We start from the raw sequence: 20,572 nt of genomic DNA, 5'->3' as shown, positions 1-20,572 counted from the left end.
CAAAAACTGAGCAGTGCATCCCCTGTAGCAATTCCACTCTCCAGCTTGGTTAAGCTTTTAAAAAAAATAATACGGTCACTTGCATAAACATTGATTAGTCTTTATAGAAAGGGTCTTTAAACTCAAGTAGAGTTGAAACTAAGTGACTAGAGAAGTGGGAATTAAAAAAAAAAAAAATCTCCAGAGTTTTACTCAGCTTTTGAATTTTTCTGTCATCCTACCCTGTCTCTCTGTCACACAAATTCCTCCCTTCTTTGCAACCATATGAGAAATGGACCTGCAGCAGCTACAGGTGCCACACTCCGTGTCCTCTCCTTGAGACAAGATGTTCAGGCTGCAGAGAGCCAAGGTCAAGGAAAACAGGCACTTCTCCTAAGAAAATGTTTGATTTGGTTGACCAGGAAGATACTCTGTGATGAATACCTGGATCACAGCAGCTCTTGGAGAAGTGGGAAGGACAACTGCTGGGCAGTGGGAGGATGCCAGGAGCTCTGCTTGTGCTGGAGGGAAACAGGAGTGTTTTTAAGTTATAAAGAATGTAGTTTATTATACTCAGAATGAGGGAAGGGGTGGGGTTAGGTTAAAACAGACTAAAGAAAAATCTACTTAAAGAAGGAATGAAAGGAGGAAAGGAAACAAACTACTACTGAAAATTAAAGACAACCCAGAGCAAAAATTTGTAAACTGCTGATAAGAAACCTAGTGAGAACTTTGTGTCCCCTACAGAACTGTGTGATGTGCCTTAGTTTAGAGATTACATTGTATTGAACTCTACTGTACCCTGTGGAAATCACACCGTCACCAAAAACTGGTTTGAAAATATTTTACTTTTGGTTATTTCACATAAAAACAAACAGGTAAAGTATTCAAACAAAGTATTGTTTGGCCTAGATTTCCAATTTTATGACATAGATAATTTCAGAAAAAAAAAAAAATTATTATAAAGACTGTGTACCAGATTCTCAGCTGGTGGAAATCAGCATAGCTCTTCCCAAGTTACAGGAATCAACTTTTAAAACAATTCTTTAAGTGGAAGAAGTTATACTACAAAAATTTTGTAATATTTACTTATCATAGATATCTAAATTTTTAGGTTTAAAGTTTTGGGGTTTTTTTAATTTTTATTTTCCAATACAATTTCAAAATCTGAACTTTAAAAGATCTTTGCATCCCCTACAGCACAATGTTGTTACGTATTGTGTTTAGTTCTAGATAAAGCTCATATTATATATACAAATTTGCAAGAGATACTTTTTTTAAGCTGAGAGCAGTCCTGGAAACTGAAATAGTTTTTATTTATAAGGTTAGACCTATTAATTTCAAAGACAACATATACATCTCCAGAAGTACTGATGTCAAAAAGCATTGTAGATTCTATAACTTTTAACTTCTTCCTCAGAATCCTAAAAAAATAACAACTTCAGTGGTTGGTTGGGAGACAGTGATGTCATGTGACACAGGCCAGCAAATGTTTGGTTTTGGTACTTCAGCTGGAAAAGTCTCCCCAGATCCATAATAACATCCCATATATTGTGAACTTCCTTGCAATATATGATCAGATGCCTTGTCATGTATGGAAAGCAGGGTGTGCAGAGTTTTTCCTGGAATTTCCTAATAAATTGACACTTGTATTTTTTGTTATACTGAGTTACAAAACATCTAGAAAAGCTGCTATGGCTCACATGGCCATAAACTGTAGAAGGTGACTTTATGTTGCATGGTCAGGGATGTTGATCAGACTTTGTTATCATTGACAAGATGTGGAGTGGTTCTGACTCTAACTCTGTTAATGCCTCTCTGGAACAAAATGGACCAAGACAACTCTGTACTTACCCAGGGTTTCCAAAAATATTTAGGACAGCAGTAATCTGAGACCTTATTAAAAAGTGAGCTGTGATAGCTGATTACATGCAAACAGGTGAACAGCTATGAAAAATACATGTAGAACAAAAAGCAGTGTAGAATGTTTTCTTAAGTGCAAAAAAAGCAAAATTGACTATCTAAAGACAAACTTCAGAATATGCAGAATTAAGTTTTACTGCTTTATGCCTATCTCTCTTTCCTAAATGTTTGACTATAATCCAAACAAATTCAATCCTTCTAATGCATTTCTATGTTTTTCACCACAGACACTAAGGCAGCATTAGGAACTTATCTCTGTTTGCCCTTTACCTTGATGGTGACGTGTTTTCAAACCAGACAATATTCTGTGTCAGAAATATCAAGATTTCCCATAACCTGAATTTAGTAATCCCCATGTACTTTTAGCTTCCTGACTCTTTTTACTGTCTGCATTTCAATAAGGAGTCCCTACTATCTGCTCATCACTTCTAATTACTTTTATTTTAGCCCATGTTCCTGGTTTCTGGGCCAAGAACTTTAAAGAACTATGATGTACTCTGACGAAGCATTTAATCAGGGCTGAGTAATCCAACAAAAAGCTTTTCAGGGCAGGGTGGAATATGGGAGGAACCTTATTGTCTGCCCAATTATTATGTTTCCTGTTCTCAGCCCTGAAAGAGTTCCTGCAGGGACCAGAAGACCTGCCCATTGCTTGATGGGAAGAGTTCCCGAGTAAGTAGAAGCCTTGTGAAAAGGGAGTGGTGACAGAAGACAACATAAAATCAGTGAAGTAGGGAAGATACAGTGAAATAGGGAAGGACACACACTTTTCAACTCCTAAAGCTTTTATCATTGGAGTGCAAAACTCTCTAGAAATATTTGTGGCTATGGGTGAGGGGCAGGGGAAACCTAGCCATTAATTCCTAGGAGGTGTTATCAGATGCATCAGGGTTTGGCTGTAAATTTGACTACATTGCTGTGGTGCACAGAGAAATGAGTGAGGAAATATCTGATTAAAGTGTACATTGCTGCTGAGGCAACTGAATGTTGCCATAGCAATTGAGAAGAAATGTGCAAAGAAGTGAGATAATTAAATCTAACCCCTTTAGTAGTTTTGATAGTCAATGCACTGCCAATAGGAAAAGTTATCTACAGTGTTAAAGATAAAACATGGTCCTTGTGAAAGTTCTCCTTGCTGGTACTTCGCTGCTCTCTTTCTAAATACTTTGCTTCAGGTAGCTAATTTGGATGTTCTCTTTAATAATCAAATACAGTTTTGACCTTGGTCAAAAGCCTAGGACTTTTGCTGACTTATTGTATCGTGGGAAGTGTGTACATAAAATATCCAGAAAGTTTTATTCGCCCTTCCTCCGTGTGCAATGCAGTGAAGCCCAGGCTGTCACCTCAAAGCTTACAGTTCAATAATATCTAGAACGTGCTGCCCTCTTCAGGAGCCCGTGATCAGAAATGGGCAGTTTTGTTTAATGCTCCAGAAAGTGGAGTGAGTAAACAGGAACTACAGGGCTGATCTTTTTTTTCTTTCTGACACTTGTAATGCCAGTGCCAGAGGCACTGAAAACAGTTGTAACCTAAATAGAAAAATCTGATTTTTCAAAAAGGAAATCAAAGGCTTGTTAGCATTTCTTTAAATTGGAGAGCTGGGTGGTCATACACACACCCAGCCAGGTGTTTATTTCAGCCAGTGAAAACAAACACCAGGAAAAGCCTTGACTCACTTCTTCTAAACGAATAATTCTGTATCCTATATAGCAGCAAATAACCTGTTAAAATTATTTGTGTCCAAAAAGAGTTCATACATTAGACATCACACTAAACTTACTTTAGTTGCAGCTGCTGTGCTCATCTGAAACCATGTAAGTACTTAAGCCATGATTTAGTAGAACATTAAAACATATACTTAACTCTAAGCACAAACATTGCTGCAATGCCTTTAGGAGGACACTCGTGTGAAAGTATTGAACAGCTCATGTATCAGCCTGGTGGATTGCATACCTGGCTGATAGGTGGGGCCAGGCCCACAATTTTCAGTTCATATCTTACAACACTGTAAGTCACGTTCTAGAATCTTAATAATTAAGCAGGTAAGAACTAGAGACAAAATCTTTTGCGAATATAATTCCTTTTGAAGTCAATGAGAGCTTTTGTTCATTTATGAAGTAGTGACATTTTATTGGTTTACAAATAGCTTTGGAAAAAAAAAGATCACAGCTTTGTGGCAAGGGGACTCCAAAGCTGCATGGAGGAAAGGGAGCTAGTACTTTGCTGAAATGAAGGGATTTTTTTAGTAAGGGTCCCAAACAGGCAGTTGATAAATGTGTACCTCACTCAAACAGCATGTTTGCAAACTCAGAGGGCTGAGGAGCAGAGATCTGTGGGAAGCACGCAGAAGCCAGTGCTTTGTGGGAACTTGGCTCCACTGGAACAGATGTTCAAAGGATTCATTTTGAGCTTACATGAAATATTGTTTCTTTGGCTGAGAGGGACCCTGTTTTCCTGTATTTTATACATGGAGCAAAAGAAATATCCTGTACTAGATTTGAGATGAGGCACTGTGAAGGAGGTGTAGCCCATGAAGAATGGAGTAAAAGCGGCTTTAAGGTGCCTCTGTAGATGCTGAGATTCAAGGCTGCTACAGGCCAATGAATCTTCACATGAAACAGAGCAGCCCTCAGGGATTGTTCTAATTTACACAAGCTTTAGCCAGGCTCCCTATTTCTTGTGCTGTGCACAACCTAGATTAAGTCTGAATTTCTGCAGCACTGCACACCCTGGAAACTCCCTTTTTGCCCAAGGTAAACTCCTTGAACAGAAATAACTTCTTTACTGTACTGTGAAATTCTTCTCTATCTGGAGTCTCCCTTACCTTTAAATAGGTATAGTTCATCCAGTGGTACATGTGTTCATGGTGAGAACCTGGAATTGATCTATCATTTATTTGAGTTTTTACTTTTCCTCTTTGAAGTTAATAGTCCTACTCAGACCTCAACATTTTTTTCTAAGTGGCCTGTGACTGGATCTCTTGGTTCTAGTAACATTTTTTCAATATAATATTTAATTGAATTCCTTAATTCTCTCCCTCACATGTCTACATAAAGATTTCATTTTCTCAAACAGTGAAAAAAGTTAAGAATAGTTAAGTGGGGTTTAAGTGTTCTTCCTTCTTTGGCACAAAACTGTTTTACCTCAGAAAACTACTATACATGAGGCAGATTCTGTATCTAACTCTGGCCATTTCAGCAGGAGTCAAGTTGTATTCTGTGTGAGAAATGATCACAGAATTTAGCCTATTATCCTGAAAACCTTTTATTCTCAAAGTGCACCATTGCTACATATAGCACATGAAATCACAGAGAGGCTCTGTGTAGGTACTGAGTGAAAGTGATCACTCCCTCTTCGTTCAGCCTGTAGTACAGGGAATGGTAGCAGTGATTCATTTCTTTCTAAAGAAAACAGAATAGCCATGATGTCAGGTATAAAACAGACTGAAAGGGATCATAGAAAAGAAGGAAGTGAAGAGAGTTAACTAGTATCCATTCTTTCATTTTCACACCACAGATAAAGCATGCTGATGAGGTGTGGGGTGTACTCAGTACTTCCTCAGGACCCCAGTCTGACCACTGCAAATTTAGAACTCATGAGCAATAATATTCTGAAGCAAAATGTAAAGGCTGATTAATTGTTTTAATAGTAATGGAATTTGCTCAATACTAATACAAATTTCTCAATGAGTTAGGAAGGAAGGCTTTAACATGTAATTGATAGTTGTCTCCTCTGATCATAACCCTTTATGCTCCTGTTTTCTCCCACTCCATAGCAGAGTGACAGCAAGCCCATGGTTTTATTTTCAAAAATACAGTCACAAGTTGGATGCCAAGATACTGTGTCTGTATTTTGTGAAAACTATGCAGATAAATTCCAGCTGGCATGCAGTTCTAAATGCCAGTTCTAAATCATGCAGATATGCACGATAGCCCGGGCTTTTTTCTAGTCCAGTACCTGCTAAGTACATGTAATACATGTTTGGAACTGCATTAAACTATTGATCTATGATTTGAACATGTATTTTCATTTTTTGTTTTGATGCTGATGCACTGTTTGGCCGTTAGAATCCCTGCAGGTAAGAATACAATAACTAATAACACTTTCTTTGCTTTCTAGGGTCTTTATGGCAGAATGATGAATTCCTACTTTTCTGGTAAGCAAAAAGCTTTTTCTGTTTCTGATAACAAAGAACAGAAGGTAAATTCTTGTAAGAAAGTATTGCTAAATTGCTTGAGAAAAAACTGTACAATTTCATAATTATATGGCTTATACAGCTGAAAATATTTGAATATTCAAATCCTGTAAGCTACCTAGAAAAGATTTGCAGAACATTATGCTAATTATTCAAAAGAAAATACGGGAGGATTTAACATCCTTGTTAGAAATGCTGATGACCACAGAATGCTCAACTATTTATTTTCATTAACAACTATTTGTAATGTATAAATTCCCTTAAACATAAATATCTCTCTTCTACATGTTGAAAAAGGGTGGCTTTCATAGTGTCTTTTACTATTTGAACTGTATAAAATTGATTTTTATTTACGTTTCAGTGGAGCTTTGCTGTATGTGTGAATTTAAAAATATGTAGTTTACAAACATAGACATCACTTCTGCATGCTATCATGTTGTTTTAAAAAGATGGTTTCATCTTTCATTTTTTTTTATGGCTGAAAAAGGCAGTATTTATTTTGCCCCTTGATCATAACATCTTTACAATCAAATAAAAGGAAAAATTCATCATCCTGTATGTGTAAAGGTCATCCTAAAATAACACTTCTGAGCAAACTACTGAATCGTATGAGTACATTGTTAAGGAGAAATGTTTTCCAACAGGTCTTGGGCATTCACTTTACAAAAAATATCCTTTCCCACTACATAAAAATGTAGTCTGAAATCAACATAAAACTATCATGAAGAGAAACTACTGTGGAAGCTAAAGTGGAAAGAAATATTACTTGAAAAATATCTCATTGGGGCACAATTTCTGACTTAAAATGTGCTTCTTAGTGTTACACTTCAGAGATCTTCCATCTAATCCCAAAAAGAACTTAAGTCTCCTTAAAAAAAAGGAGATTATTCACAAAATTTAATGCATCAGAGCTTAAATCAATGCTATATTTAAAATGTGTGGGACTGATTTTTTGTTATATCTGAGAGAAGCAGTATCAAAGTTGCCAGTGTTCAAGAAAACCAACAGCAAAACACAAGTTTTGTGATGACCTTTAAGAATTATTTCTGATCAACATGGAGAGTTGGTTGTTCTTTGAAACTTTTTCTAGGAAAGTAAAACCTGCAGGTGAAGCTGTTTGGGTGCACGTGGTTTTGACCTGTAGCTTTACCCCTCTGATAACAGCAATGAGTTCTGCTTTGGCAAGGTCTGTAATGCACTTTTACCTGCCTGCTAAGAGAGAAAGAATGGGGTATTTCAGAATTATCATGCTTGCAGATCCTTCAGGGGCATAGCTGTGATTAAAGAAAGGGAAAAGTCATGTTGAACTAGGGGTGGAGGGGAAGTAAAAAAGAAAAATAAAAGAACAGTCCAAACAGGCATGAGAACTACATTTAACCTCTTTCATCCACAAACATAAAAATGTTCAAGAAGAACTCAAGAGGCATTTTTAATCTAAAAGATTAACTATGTGACAGTTAAGTATGTTTGGGATTAAACCATCAAAGGGCCTGCCTCTTTTGTGTACATTTGCCTATTAGCAGTGGGCCCTTGGCACAAGGATTGCACGAAGGTTGCAGCCACAGACAGACACTTGCACTGCATACACCCTGCTCTGCAATGTTCATTAGACAAAAATATTGTCAAAGGTAAGTGTTTACCAGCAGCTTTAGTCTACTTAAAACCATTTTGGCCTGAGGCTGATTTTGTGAAGAAGGCTTGGGGGAAGGGAAGAAGAGAGACATAACGTTTCATTTTTTCATGAAAACAAGTGTATTCAGCCAGCATCCTGATCTGAGGTAATTTGTAACTCTAAATTTGCATGTTAAGTGAAATTATAATTATTTTTATTTTGAGGACAAATGTATGATTTACACTATAAGTAAAGCAGATAGGACAAAAGCTTGGACTTTAGGGTTACTACAACAAAGACAGTAATGGATTATTTTGGGGAAAATTAATTTTTAAGCATATAACTGTGTACACCTCAATGAATTTTCTCTGACTTGCCCAGGAGTACAGGGTTACTCCGTTGATTATGGATTTCCTTTATGTAAATATTAATTCAAATATAAATGTATTTTCAAGTCGGGTATCTTCTGTTTAAGGAATGGGCTTTGTCACATTACTTCCTTTCAGCATGGCAAGGCTTTCTTCTAATCTTAAAACCAAGATAAATATCACAGAATAAAATAAATTGTTGAATATATAATTAATATCTCTTTAAGAAAATACACTTACCTTCTCATTTCTAACTCTACCTCTGTTTAATGTATAAAGATTAAATGCACATTACTATGAGGAGTCATAACATCTAGATTTTAATCTAAAAATGGATTTTTTCTATATATGTTAATAAATTATCTGTTACCTCAAATTATTCCTAAATATGTGCCATTTAGTGGTAGTATTTCATCAAATATATAAACATTTTGTCATAAATTTTAAATTCCACAAGTTTTAATATAGGGAAAATCAGATAAATGTCAGATAAACTGAGAACATAAAAGACCTACTAACACACACAGAAGACAGCTGCAGCTAAAAACTGAAGAAGACAAAAAAATAGTTCTCACTTTCTTCTCAATTAAAACTCTGCAATTATTCTTTGAGATTATAGATCTCTATTGGGATTATGGTTACACAGAACTTTTTGGTTCATTTCACAGGAATAATATTCATCTTAATTAGCAAAAACAATTGATGGGCCTTCTCTCTTTTTTACAAGAGGGAGTTCACTTGATGTACTGATTATGAGTAGTAGATTATCCTGATAAATGAAAAGTTCTTGTCTTTCTGAACAGCAGCTGAATATGTTAGCTGTCTTCAGCCTTGTAGCTTCTTTGTTAGACATCACCTTGTTGAGACAGAATGACTTACTTGGTAAGTGGTTGACCCGATTTTTTGTCTGGCACCCTAACATTGCTGGGCATCATGCCAAGATGGGTTCTGTAGCTATTTATGACTACATTCAAGGTTCAACTATGCAAATCACAACTATTAGCCAAAAAAGCAGAGCAGATTTGTTTTTTAAATATTTCCATAGCTCACAAGGTCAAAGCATTTGTTTTCACAATTTTAAAATATAGTTTTGTAAGTAATGATCAGTAATGTTGAAAGAGATTGTCACCTTTAACATTTTATTTAGACTGATGTAGACAGTACACAAACATTTTTCCTTATGTGCTACAAAATTCTTGTATGGAGCACAGGAAGAAGAGACATTAGCTGAAATTAAAAAAATACGTCTCATTTTATCTGTCCGTGACCATCTTAGCCATACCATACAGAATTACAGTAAAATAAAAGGAAGATGAACTGTGACAAAACATCTTTGAAGTTTGCAGCCTTCCTCCAAGGCCACCCTGATGCAGCTGCCTGTGGGGAATGGCACAGAAGGGCAAGGACCAAGGGCCTGCCCTGCCCACAGTGCGGGCACACCCACATTGCTTGCACCTCCTTGCTGGGCTTGAAATCAGGCCTGAATCCCACACAAGTCCCTAGGCAGGATGTGTTCACAATTATTTTTGCCTGACATTTGCCAGACCTAAATTCATCCGGCATCTCTCTGGTGGATTGTACCTGCAGGCAGGTACAGGGCACAGTGGCCCCATAGATCTGTCCTTGCATCAGGCACTGAAATGGTGATGGTGGTTTGCTGGACTTCAGCTTGGAGATTTCTGTGGGGTTTGGTGTCCTCCCCCCCATTCCCATGACATTCAACCCCCAAAAAGACTGAAAAGTAAAACTTGTGTAATTTCAAAAGGAGGCAGTGCTACAGAAGTTGTTTGGGACAGGTTTGCCATTTGCTCTGTGTGCTCTCCAGTGTCCATCCTGATTTGAATCTTTTGGTAGTCATTGCTACCATCCTGCAGAATAGCTGTTGTTTTGTCTCAGTTCTACAAAGTAATAATGAAAACATATTTGCAAAACTAGCAATGGTATATGTTATGTAGTAAGAACTGCATCTACAGAAAATTGAAATGTGATTTAAACACATATAAAAATGATTACTCGTAAGCAGAAATTGAAAAGAGGTTATGTGCACAAGTTGTTACAAGATGGATTTTAAAAAGACATTTATCTCTACCATATCCTTATTTCCTGACAAACCTAACAAAAGTATTAATAAACCTTACACATGTATCAACAAACTTACCTACTAAAAATACTCAATTACAAAATAATAATTCCATTCATCCAACACCTAAAGATTCTTCAACATATACAAATATTACAAACAGGCAATAGATAATAAACAATATAGAATATAGAGGCATGGGCATAATGATAATATAGACTATATATAGTAGTCAATATAGTAAATTGAGACATTTCCTCATAGAGAAAAGGGAAGCAGATTTAAAACCAAGCAGAGTCTGTTTTCTAATAGAGGTTTGGGCATACTTTGGATTAGGTCCTCAGACAGAATCTGAGGTGGGAGCTCACATGCCTTCATCAGACGAGTATCCTTCACATAACACCAAGTGTGGATAAAGACTGCTTAACTTATTGATTGCAACATAAAATAATAAACAAGGCTGAACCTCTAGTTCAGAGTATTGCTTTGACTAAAATAAAGGGTTAACATAAAAAACGTAAAACAGTTAATTGTTTTAACATTTTGCCTTATCAGTCAACAATTTTCTTTATAGTTGTAAAACAAAAAGCATTTTTAAAATATTCAATTGAAGAAGAATCTGAGTGTGAGTTAACAGTGCCTGAGCATAGTTTTCTTTTGTGCAATGCTTTTTATTCTTCACCTGAGTTTGGTGGGTTGTGGTAAAATAATGTGTTTCATCAGATGGGAAAGAATTATGGGAGAAATGTGAATGAGTGCAGAATAAGGCCAATTATGATAAAGTAATTGGTCAAAGTCTGATTTCTTTGTTTTAGTTACCATCCACTCAGAGCAGGGCTCATTGATCTTAGTGGGGTTACTTCCCTTACAAACTGCAGGACTGAGTGTAGGGCTTCCCTGAATCATCTGTAACAGTACAACCCCATACTTCTAACAAGGTGTGAAAGAGGCTTCCAACAAAGTAGGGAAGATATTTTAAAGTGGGACAAAAAAAATATAGGTTGAATTGGGAATATGGAGATTTTCTATTGAATTCATAGGATTTGTACAAAGAAGTAGAATTTGATCCTTATTAATACAATACAAAGCCTTGGAATTTATTCATTGTTAAACTTCTGTGCTTTAGCCAATTCTTTTTTCAAGAGTCCCTTCTCCAAAGAGAGTCACAGAGCCCTGTGTTATGGTAAACATTAGCAACTCTGTCCACAGTCAAATCTAAATAATACTTAAGAAACTAAATCCGAGACATTAGCAATAAAAATACTTAGCATGTATTTGTTTCCTGGGAGCCTACATGGAAATTGAATTCCACTGAGCTGCACTTACACAGAACAGAATTCAATTAAAAAAAAAACCCGCCTGAATTCCATGCTGTGAAAAGCCCTTGCAAATTTATTTTAGGGAGTTTGGGTGTGGAGCCTGGACACAGTTTTATTTTATTTTTTAATGGAATCAGTCTTAATGTCTAAGGTTATTCTTTACTTGCCTCTGCTGAACAGTTTTCACATATAAGCCAACGGAGGACAACTCGTTATTAAAGAAGTCAGCAGGTGTCCTGTGCTCTGAAACATATTAAATAAAGAACTCAACGGGATCATGTTGACTGTAAGCTCCACAAAGAAATTAAATAATGAAGACAGCAGCTCTTCAATGAAGACCAGTTCTGCAGAAGTAAAAACGTCTTGTCACAAGGTGGAAAGTTTTCCTACATGTTTTTACTGAAATCTCTGTTCTGGCATTTTCTGAAAACAGGCAGTCTATAGATTTTAGACACTTAAACTTTCTGACTGGAATCTTATGCAATAGAGAGTGACCAGAGGAATAATATTCAGGAACCAAATAGTCCAATGCTGCTCTTCTCTTCACACTTCCACTGTTCAACAAAAGAGCCATTGCAAAATGGCCTTGTTATCCATCTCAGGTTTGTTGGAGTGTCTTATCCATGTCAATATTAATATGAAACACCCCTGCAAAATACAAAAAAAAAAAAAAGAATAGGAAAGGGTCCACTGTATTTTTAGTTAATATTTTTTCAGTGTATGAAGCCTTCCAGCCATTTAAAATACCAGAAACATTTAAAATACAGTCCCCTTTTCGATTTAAATGTATTTTTGGATATTAACTTTAAACTACATTGGGAAGGTTCAGAACTAATATAAATACAGTTTTGAACTTCCCACTTATTCTGAGTTGTTAAGTAATTGCACCAGACAAATGTTTTTAGAGTGGGCTTAATATAAGGAATCACAAAATTTATTGGGTGTTAATTTATTGAAAATTTCGTTGTGCAATAATTGTATGAAGAAAATTGACAATTAAGAAACATAAGTTTCTTTTTGAAGGAAAATTAAGCTTGATTTAATTCTCTTTGGAAAAATAAAAGTTGACTTCAACAGAAGTAGGTCTGGGCAACTCAGAGTTGATTGGAAAATAAATTATCCTAAGTGCATCCAGACTCACTGAGCATCTTTAAGAAACAGAGTGTTCATAATGAACCGAAGTCTTCTGACAGCTTAATATGACTTTAAAATAACTAATATGAAAAAATATTGCAAAACCTTTGTTGACCAGGTGTTTTCCCTTTTTATCAATACAATATATTCCTATAATGGCCATCCCATGCTCTGTCATTAAAATGTGAGTTTTCCTTTCAGGTGCTTTGCCTCAGACATATGGAATTCTCATCTGCAGTTTTTACCTCCAGCCTCCCAAGTTAATCACACAGGGCTTCTTGAAGAACAGTTTGCTGCAAACACAATTCCACAATCTGGGCCTCAGTGAGTTAGTATGAATTTATCAGGACAATTAAAAACTTTTCTAAAACTCCCCACTAATTTTAATACAAGATGACACATTTGCCTTTATTTTTGATTTCTAAGTTAATATTTTTGTTAGGAATAAGTATTTGTAGGACTGGGGATATGGTCTTGGTTCAGCAGAAGTTTGCTGACCTAGACATGTGTGTTTGAAGAAGAGGGGCCTGAGTTTATGTTAAGTTACGGGTGAAAAGTATGAAGTTCTGATGTCCTGATGCCATTCATTCCTACCAATAATTTATTCCATATCCATACTAATTTTTTCAAGAAGGAAACAAACAGTTTTAAATATTAATTCTTCCCTAGACACAACCTAAAGTTGAATTAATTACAGTGTTTGCCAATCTCTTGTTGTCAGCCTGATGCCTTGTGTATGGGTAATTGTGTGTTTAACAGAAAAATTTCCCAGAAAGTTCAGAGGAAACCACAAAATTTGTCCAGTTATATGCACGTCAGCCTCAATGTATGACGAGAAATCTTTCTCCTACCATTTTTTTCATTCCAGATTGCCAGATTGCCCAGAAAAAAAAATCCATAGCAATCCTCATCCTTTCTTAAAATATGTGCATACGAGTCTGCCCGGGTCAGTAATTCTACCAGGGCTCCCTTACAGCAAGCCCCGGCCCAGAACAAGAATCCCTGTAAGGGGCCATATGCTAGAGCTATCAGGGGGCACTGCTGGAACCGAAACCTGAGCTTGGAGCAACACCAGGCTGAGCCCTGGGCTTGCAGCCCCGTCTGTGCGAGTGTCTAACACTGCAATCCCACGTCAAACAACGGGTAGGAGTGTGGGAGCTTACCCTTGCAGATCTCTTGAGTGAAGCACAGATGGCAATCTCTAAGTGAGCTGGAAGAGTGAGTGACCAAATAAATTGAATTCATTCAATCACTTTTAAGACATGTCATCCTTGTGTAGCAGTTTGATCCCATGCTTGAGTAAATGTATGATTAAATTTTTATTAAAAGGTAATGCTCCTGTTTTAATGATGGTTAATTGCACATAATTAAAATGAAAGGATTAATAATATTAAACATTTCATCAGAGGTAAAGACAAATATAAATACATATATTGTAGTATGGTTTAATATGAGTATATAATATTGAGCCTATATTATCTTCAATGCATTATGTAAAATAGCAAATGAATACTATAATACATGAAATAATATTATATTCCAGGTACTATGTAAAATAAAGGTCTGGTTCATTACTTCTATGTTCATAAAATCCATTTGATTTTTGGGGTACAATATGCAAATACTTGAAGTAGTTTTAAAAATTCATATAAAAAGTCCCTATTAAATAGATGCATACACTTCCTTGCTATGACACCTTTCCCTGTGAAAAGTTAATTACAATGCTAAATGACCTATATTTTTGACCACGGAGTCACAGATTACAATTTGGAATTATCTAATTTCTAGCTAATGTTGAATCCATAAATCTTTATAGCCTAGCTTCTGATTTTCAGAATCTTTGAAACAGACCTTAAATATTCGTACACAGGGTATTCCTCCTGCATTACTTATATCTGACAGATCTAATCTCATTTTGCCTCTTTTTAAAAAACTTCAGTGTTTAGAGTCACAACAACACAACTTGATCTCTACCCATAGACACACCTTGTTTTAAACAATAATATTCATTCCAGTTGTGGTTTCTGCCATTAGAGACAGTGAATCTGTATCTCCAGATGTAAAATGCTATGAATACACAGAAACCCTGTCCTGTAAAATGCTGTGCATTAACATAGTATAATAAGCTGAGAAATGTGTTAGCTTTTTAAATAATTCTTTAAACTGCGTAGTTTTAAATCACAGAGATGTTTTGGATTCTGCAAGCTATAAGGAACTAGTATTTTTCTAACAAGATCTTAAGGCCCTCAGAAGAATTTTAAGGATTTTTATGAACCTCAGTATGCATTTTTTAGCTAGAATTTGGCATTGTTTCAGTGTAACTCCAGTAAGACTCAATCAGTTTATTTTATAATTAAAAGCAAGGAAATAGTAACAAAAATACATAATATATGGTACTCGTGTTTATAATAGAAACATCCATAAAGAAAGAAACATGTTCTAACTCTTCTCATTACCCCAAAGGGAATTGCATCTTTAATCACACAAAGCACAACGGCTTTCTAATTTTGTTTAAAGTGTTTCAGTACTTACAAAAACCAGATCAGGTTATTGTAAATCTAGAGCAAATTAGAATCATTGGCCTCTGCTCAGCTGTATTCAAGAATACTATGTAAATCATAAATTTAATGGTATACTGGGACACACATCTGTTTCTATTTTGTAGAAGTTAATAATCTAACTTCAGAGTATTTAAACATTACTTTCATTAACTGGAAAATTGTGAAAAATAGAGACTGCTGTAAGTCATGTGTTGCAGCATTATGCTCAGGGAAATATAAAAACTGCAAGTCTGTACAGTAAAGCCTAAGAGAAGTGCCATTGTCTGTTTTGTGACCTTGTAGCTCCTCTGTTTACCAGGGAAAACTTACACAAACAGAGCTGCACTGCTAAGTAGAATCTGCACCTGCACATAGTAGATTCCAGTTTATATTTTTAGTAGCAAATGCCTTTCACGACAACGAATAGATGGTGCCTGAACTCCCTAAACTTATATAGATAATGACCTAATGGCTGTTAGCATTCTAAATCCAAGTAAATAATCTGCGGATCAATATACATATTGCAACTGATTTTAAAGATATTTTTGTCACTAGAACTGGTAAAAATGCTGTGCTACATAAATCAATTCCCAGTACACACTTATTTTTATAAAACTTACTTTTTGGTCTAGTGTGTACTCTGTCATATAAGTTGCTTAAAGTTCTTATTGAAAAGTTTGTTAATTTATTAACACAGTATCTTACGCTGTTATCACAAATGAGGCATCATGCACAATTTATGTAATTTGAAAAGAAACAATTGTGTGTGATTTTTTGGAGAAACATATCAGTATTTTCAACATTTTTTTTTGTTGTAAAGACAGTAGATTTTACATATAAAAATTATGTCACAAATGTAATTTCTAACAGATTTTTTTCTCTTAAAATAATCTCTTTATTAAAAAACACCCGATTTGTGGGAAGTCAGATGTCACTTATGTGCTGTTTTGCTTGTGCTAAAATTACCTGCAGTAGTAGATACTTCACATTAAAGCTTAGGGTGCATAAAGCTGAATGGGATTTATGTAAATAACTGTATGAATATGTATCCCACCTCTTAGCAGTGCTAATTTCAATGAACTGTATTTGAGAGGGAATTATATTAATATATACAACTGATAGGAAATTTGCACATTAATTTTACTGTCAACAAAAATTCTGATGAAAGCAAATTAAACTGACATAGCCATATGGAGGAGCCACAGAAAGAGAAAAACAAAAGGTGAAACTAAGTACCTACATGGAGCAGTGAAAATTTGTGGTTTATTCTTCAGTAATATTCAGTGCTTGCATATGCAGAAAATTCTCCCATTCCTGTGTAAATGCATATGGGTCTATTTTGCTTTCTTTGCTACTTTGCTTTCCAAGCATGTCATAAAAGTTTGAGTGTCTTGTTTTAATGATATATTAAATGTAGTACTATGATTTACCAGATATAATACAAAAAGATCATATTTTGGTGCTGAGTAGTCAACAAACAGCAGCCAGTGTTCACAGTAAGGTGAAGAATAGCATCTTAATTAATTATTGAATACATTTTATTATTTATAATTACCAGTAGTACTAAGCAGCCAATCTACATTCCTCAAAACAGGAGCATGGTACTAATGTCATTCTTTGACTGCAGTGTTTTTAGAAAGGCGTAGCCATACCTTCAATCAGATTCAAATCTATTTGTCAAAAACATTGAGGTCTGTCAAAAGTAAATGATCATTTAATTAAAGAAAAAAAGAGGTGGAATATCTTTGATCCCTATACTTAGTGATATTAATTCCCCAAGTTGCAGGTGTTTGTAATATATAACAAATCATTACCGAAACAGAGGCTTTATAGGCAGTTTTGGTGAAGAAAATGACTGTTCTTTACAGCTGCCAGAGTTACACCTGGCAATGTAGCATAAGCAGAACAAAATGTGAACTAGAAGATGTAAGCCTGGAAACAAATCTGGGTCTCCCTTTCCATGCTCTGCTCATGTCAGCTGAGATGGATTGCAAAGCAGTGCTGCTGTGCAAAGTTGATGGGGAGGGGAGGGAGACCGAATTTGCTGCTGTGTCTAGGCTCTCTGACCAGTGATCCATGATGCATCTCTGGTATCTGCTCCAGAGGGAGCCAATCACATAACTTTCACCATTTCAATGGCAATCAGTAATAGGAAAAAATATAATCTTATAAAAAATATAAGGTACCAAGTCCTTGTGTTAAACCATGTAACAAAATCAAACCAAGTACAACCAATCAACTGAGGTTAAAGCACTTCCAGAATGGCATGAGGAACTAATGGGTAGAGCCAGATAACTGTATATAAAGCACAAGCAACATTGCCTTGATTAAAGCTACCAACTGAAAATTCTAAATTAAAAATTAAACATTTTCTCTGACAGAATAACACATATTGAGACGTGGAAAACAGGAAAAGTGAACTGAAATGTACAAGTTTGGAAGCAAATATGGCTCTCATGCCCCATCTTTTGGTAAGGGAAACTTGAAAGTTGCAATCATGAGGTGAGGCAGTCCCAGTGGGACGTTCTTTTCTGTTCATGATTGATTGTGAGCACCCTGTCCTTTCCTGTTCATAACCTATTACCATATCTCTCAACTTGATTATTATGACTATGGACCAGATTTTCATGTAGGCAATGTATAGAATTTCTGCAACTTGACTCCTAAAGAGAAACATGGAAAGAATTTAAGCCGTTAAGTTTAAAGACTACTCTGGTTAAATGCTGTCCACTTGGGGAAGATGTCTCGCTTCAAGAGGCACTTCCATATTTTTTTATATCAAATTTTCCTGCCGCTGTAATACTCCTCATGCCAAATAATGCTTCAGTCAAGATAAACCAGAATAAGGAGCTCTGCATCTATATTATTGCTAAGGCTCTGTGTAAAACAAAGATGAGCAGTTTAAGGTGACAGTCAAACTCTTAAGAGCATCTGACACCCATGAATGCAGTTAGTCTCCCACTAAACCCAGCAGCAATCATCCCTTTCTTTTAAAGGTGTAGCTTTATTCTACAACTAGCAGAGAGTTAGAGACTTGTCCAGTGTGTGAAACAGGCTCAGTTCTCTCCTCTGCTTGAAGGGTTTCAAATGCACATTTCTCACCAGGTAAACAATTCTCTAACCCACAACCTGAGTGGAGACGGAAATAGTCTCCACTTCTGTTGAAGTCTTCCACCAGACAGAAGATGATTCATGAGTCACTGGGCTAGAAAGTGAGAACACCAGAGGGAATGTGACTGTAGCTTAATGATTTCAGCAATCAATTGAAATTGGAAGACCTGAGTTCTGACCTGTGGTCCAAGAATTTGGTGTATTTTATCCCATAACTTCTCAAGAACGTAAATTTAACCTGACCCCAATGTAGGCATCTAAATCTTTAAGGGTTTGTAAAGCTGTGCACATCTCCTCAAATCTTGGCCTGTGCCATCAAGAATATGGATTTTAACAGTGCAGATTAAGTGAGGGTTTGGATAAGAAGAGTAAAGCCTTCATGGATTCATACTTGCAAATACAATGGTTTACATTGGAATTCTTTGTTTATCTTTTTTGCATTACCTTTCATTTTGTGATACAGAAGCAACAGAAGAGTGGCCAGAAACCTAGGTAATATGCTACTTAAAAGCACTACATAATAAATATAAGTTCTAGATTTGAGTCCAGATGCAACTGGAATTTGATAAAGCAAATTATTGCCATTCTTTTATATCAAGAAGGAGGGTTGCAAGAGGTAAGAAGAGATGGTAAGAATACTCAGAGATCACCACACATGCCAGTCTGAGACACAGGGTACTTCTCTCACTGCAAATTACAGAGACTGAGCAAAGTCATGGCAAATTGTATAACATAGTTTTCCATAAGGGGGAGGAGGAGAAGGAGCTCCCTGCCTGTCAGGCAAAATTGCATTTATTTTAAATAGAAAAATCTATTTAATTTCTTAGTATTCTCTTGGGCTTCTCTCCTTAAAAAAACTAAAACAAAACATTGTTTTGCTGCCCAAATGCAGAATGCATGCCTATACAGATACAGCAGTTGGAGGAAAGGGAACCTAGAATGTGCAAACCTATTTGGAGAATTGGGATCTCATGACATATCTCTTTCCCCAAAAGCTCAGTACTGCAGTTCCTTTCCTGGGATGATCATTTAAGCTTCTGTGCTGAGCTTTTCATACGAAAACAGGGAATTGAACTCATTTCTTTTTAAATGTGTCCTAATACGTGCCTCCTAACAGCTCAGTCTTGAAAACTCTTCAGCCTTTGTAAATGACTGCAGCATTAAACTGTAAACTTTTCTCCACCAACATACATCCAAAATACCTGAATTCCAAAGGAATGTATTTCTTCAGTAACGCTGAGCTCCACTGCTCCCCCACGTTTACTTCAGAGAATGGAGAGGTAACTGAAAAAAACTGCATTAAAAACTGCATCTAAATTTACTGGCAAAAGTCATATTGATCTCTTCTAATTTTTTAATGTGATACAAAATTCTGTTTCAGAATACGAGTTAACATGGTGTACACATGCTTTTGTTTCATAGCCGCATTTTCTCTGAACAAGGTTGTTTCTAATATTACTTAATTAAATGAAATTAAATTAATTTCTAAGAAACAAGAAAAAACAGCTTTGTTGAATAAAATGATCTTCATTTTCTTGAAGCTATTTAAATTAAAAACATGCGTCTCTACAGTTGGAAAAAAACCATCCATGGTTAAAATGTTTGAAGCCCATCAATCTCTTTAACCACACAGCTAATGTGTTCCTTCTGTTTTCTTTGAATGAAATCACCATGAGTGGTTAGATGTTGATTTAACATAAAGCAAGTGGAAATGGGTGTTTCCTTAGTCATGTGTAGAATTTATTTTTAAAAACAATTAGCAAGTGTTATGAGTAAGTCAATGATTTTGTCATTTCTTAAATAATGATATAGATTATGAGTCATTAAAATTGATTACTGAAGTAAACTATGCAAAATGCAAATTCATATTACATTTATTTGTTAGGAACAGCTGCAGAATTCTCTTATTTTATTGATGGGTTTCATTTTTTTCCCCAAGTGACACTAAAATCAATTACTTAGTTTAAAAGACCGGTAATTGTCAAGATATATTTCCAAACTTTTAAGGCAATACACTGAATATTTCCTTTTATGGCTTGTATCATTCACAGTTTATTTATATAAATTTGCCTGCAAAATTAATTGGGGATTTTCCTAAATAAAACAAGCGAAATTTTCTCTTTTCTGTTTTATGTTGAAATGGTAGTTATTTAATGGTTTGTTACTTTTCCATGGGAAAAAAATGAAATCTTTACTTCACAGCAATTAAACTGCGGCTGCATATTAGTACACCAATTTTAGCTGATGTTACTGCATACATATATTTACTACCTCTTCTGTCAGTCTTTGCCAACATTACATCTAATTACAG

The 20,572-nt window shown here is 35.6% G+C and overlaps 1 protein-coding gene across 1 annotated transcript in view; it reads left to right on the top strand.

The window, feature by feature from the left end:
- ADGRL2 (adhesion G protein-coupled receptor L2) overlaps positions 1–20,572 on the top strand; it is a 387,257-nt gene that overhangs the window by 204,105 nt on the left and 162,580 nt on the right. The window contains exon 3 of the mRNA XM_069023029.1: positions 6,022–6,058. The gene's annotated coding sequence lies outside the window, so the exon portion shown is untranslated. The remainder of the gene's footprint in view (positions 1–6,021; positions 6,059–20,572) is intronic.

This window comes from Aphelocoma coerulescens, chromosome 8 (genome assembly GCF_041296385.1).
Source record: "Aphelocoma coerulescens isolate FSJ_1873_10779 chromosome 8, UR_Acoe_1.0, whole genome shotgun sequence".
Lineage (NCBI taxonomy): Eukaryota > Metazoa > Chordata > Aves > Passeriformes > Corvidae > Aphelocoma > Aphelocoma coerulescens.
This window is presented reverse-complemented; position numbering and strand designations above follow the sequence as displayed.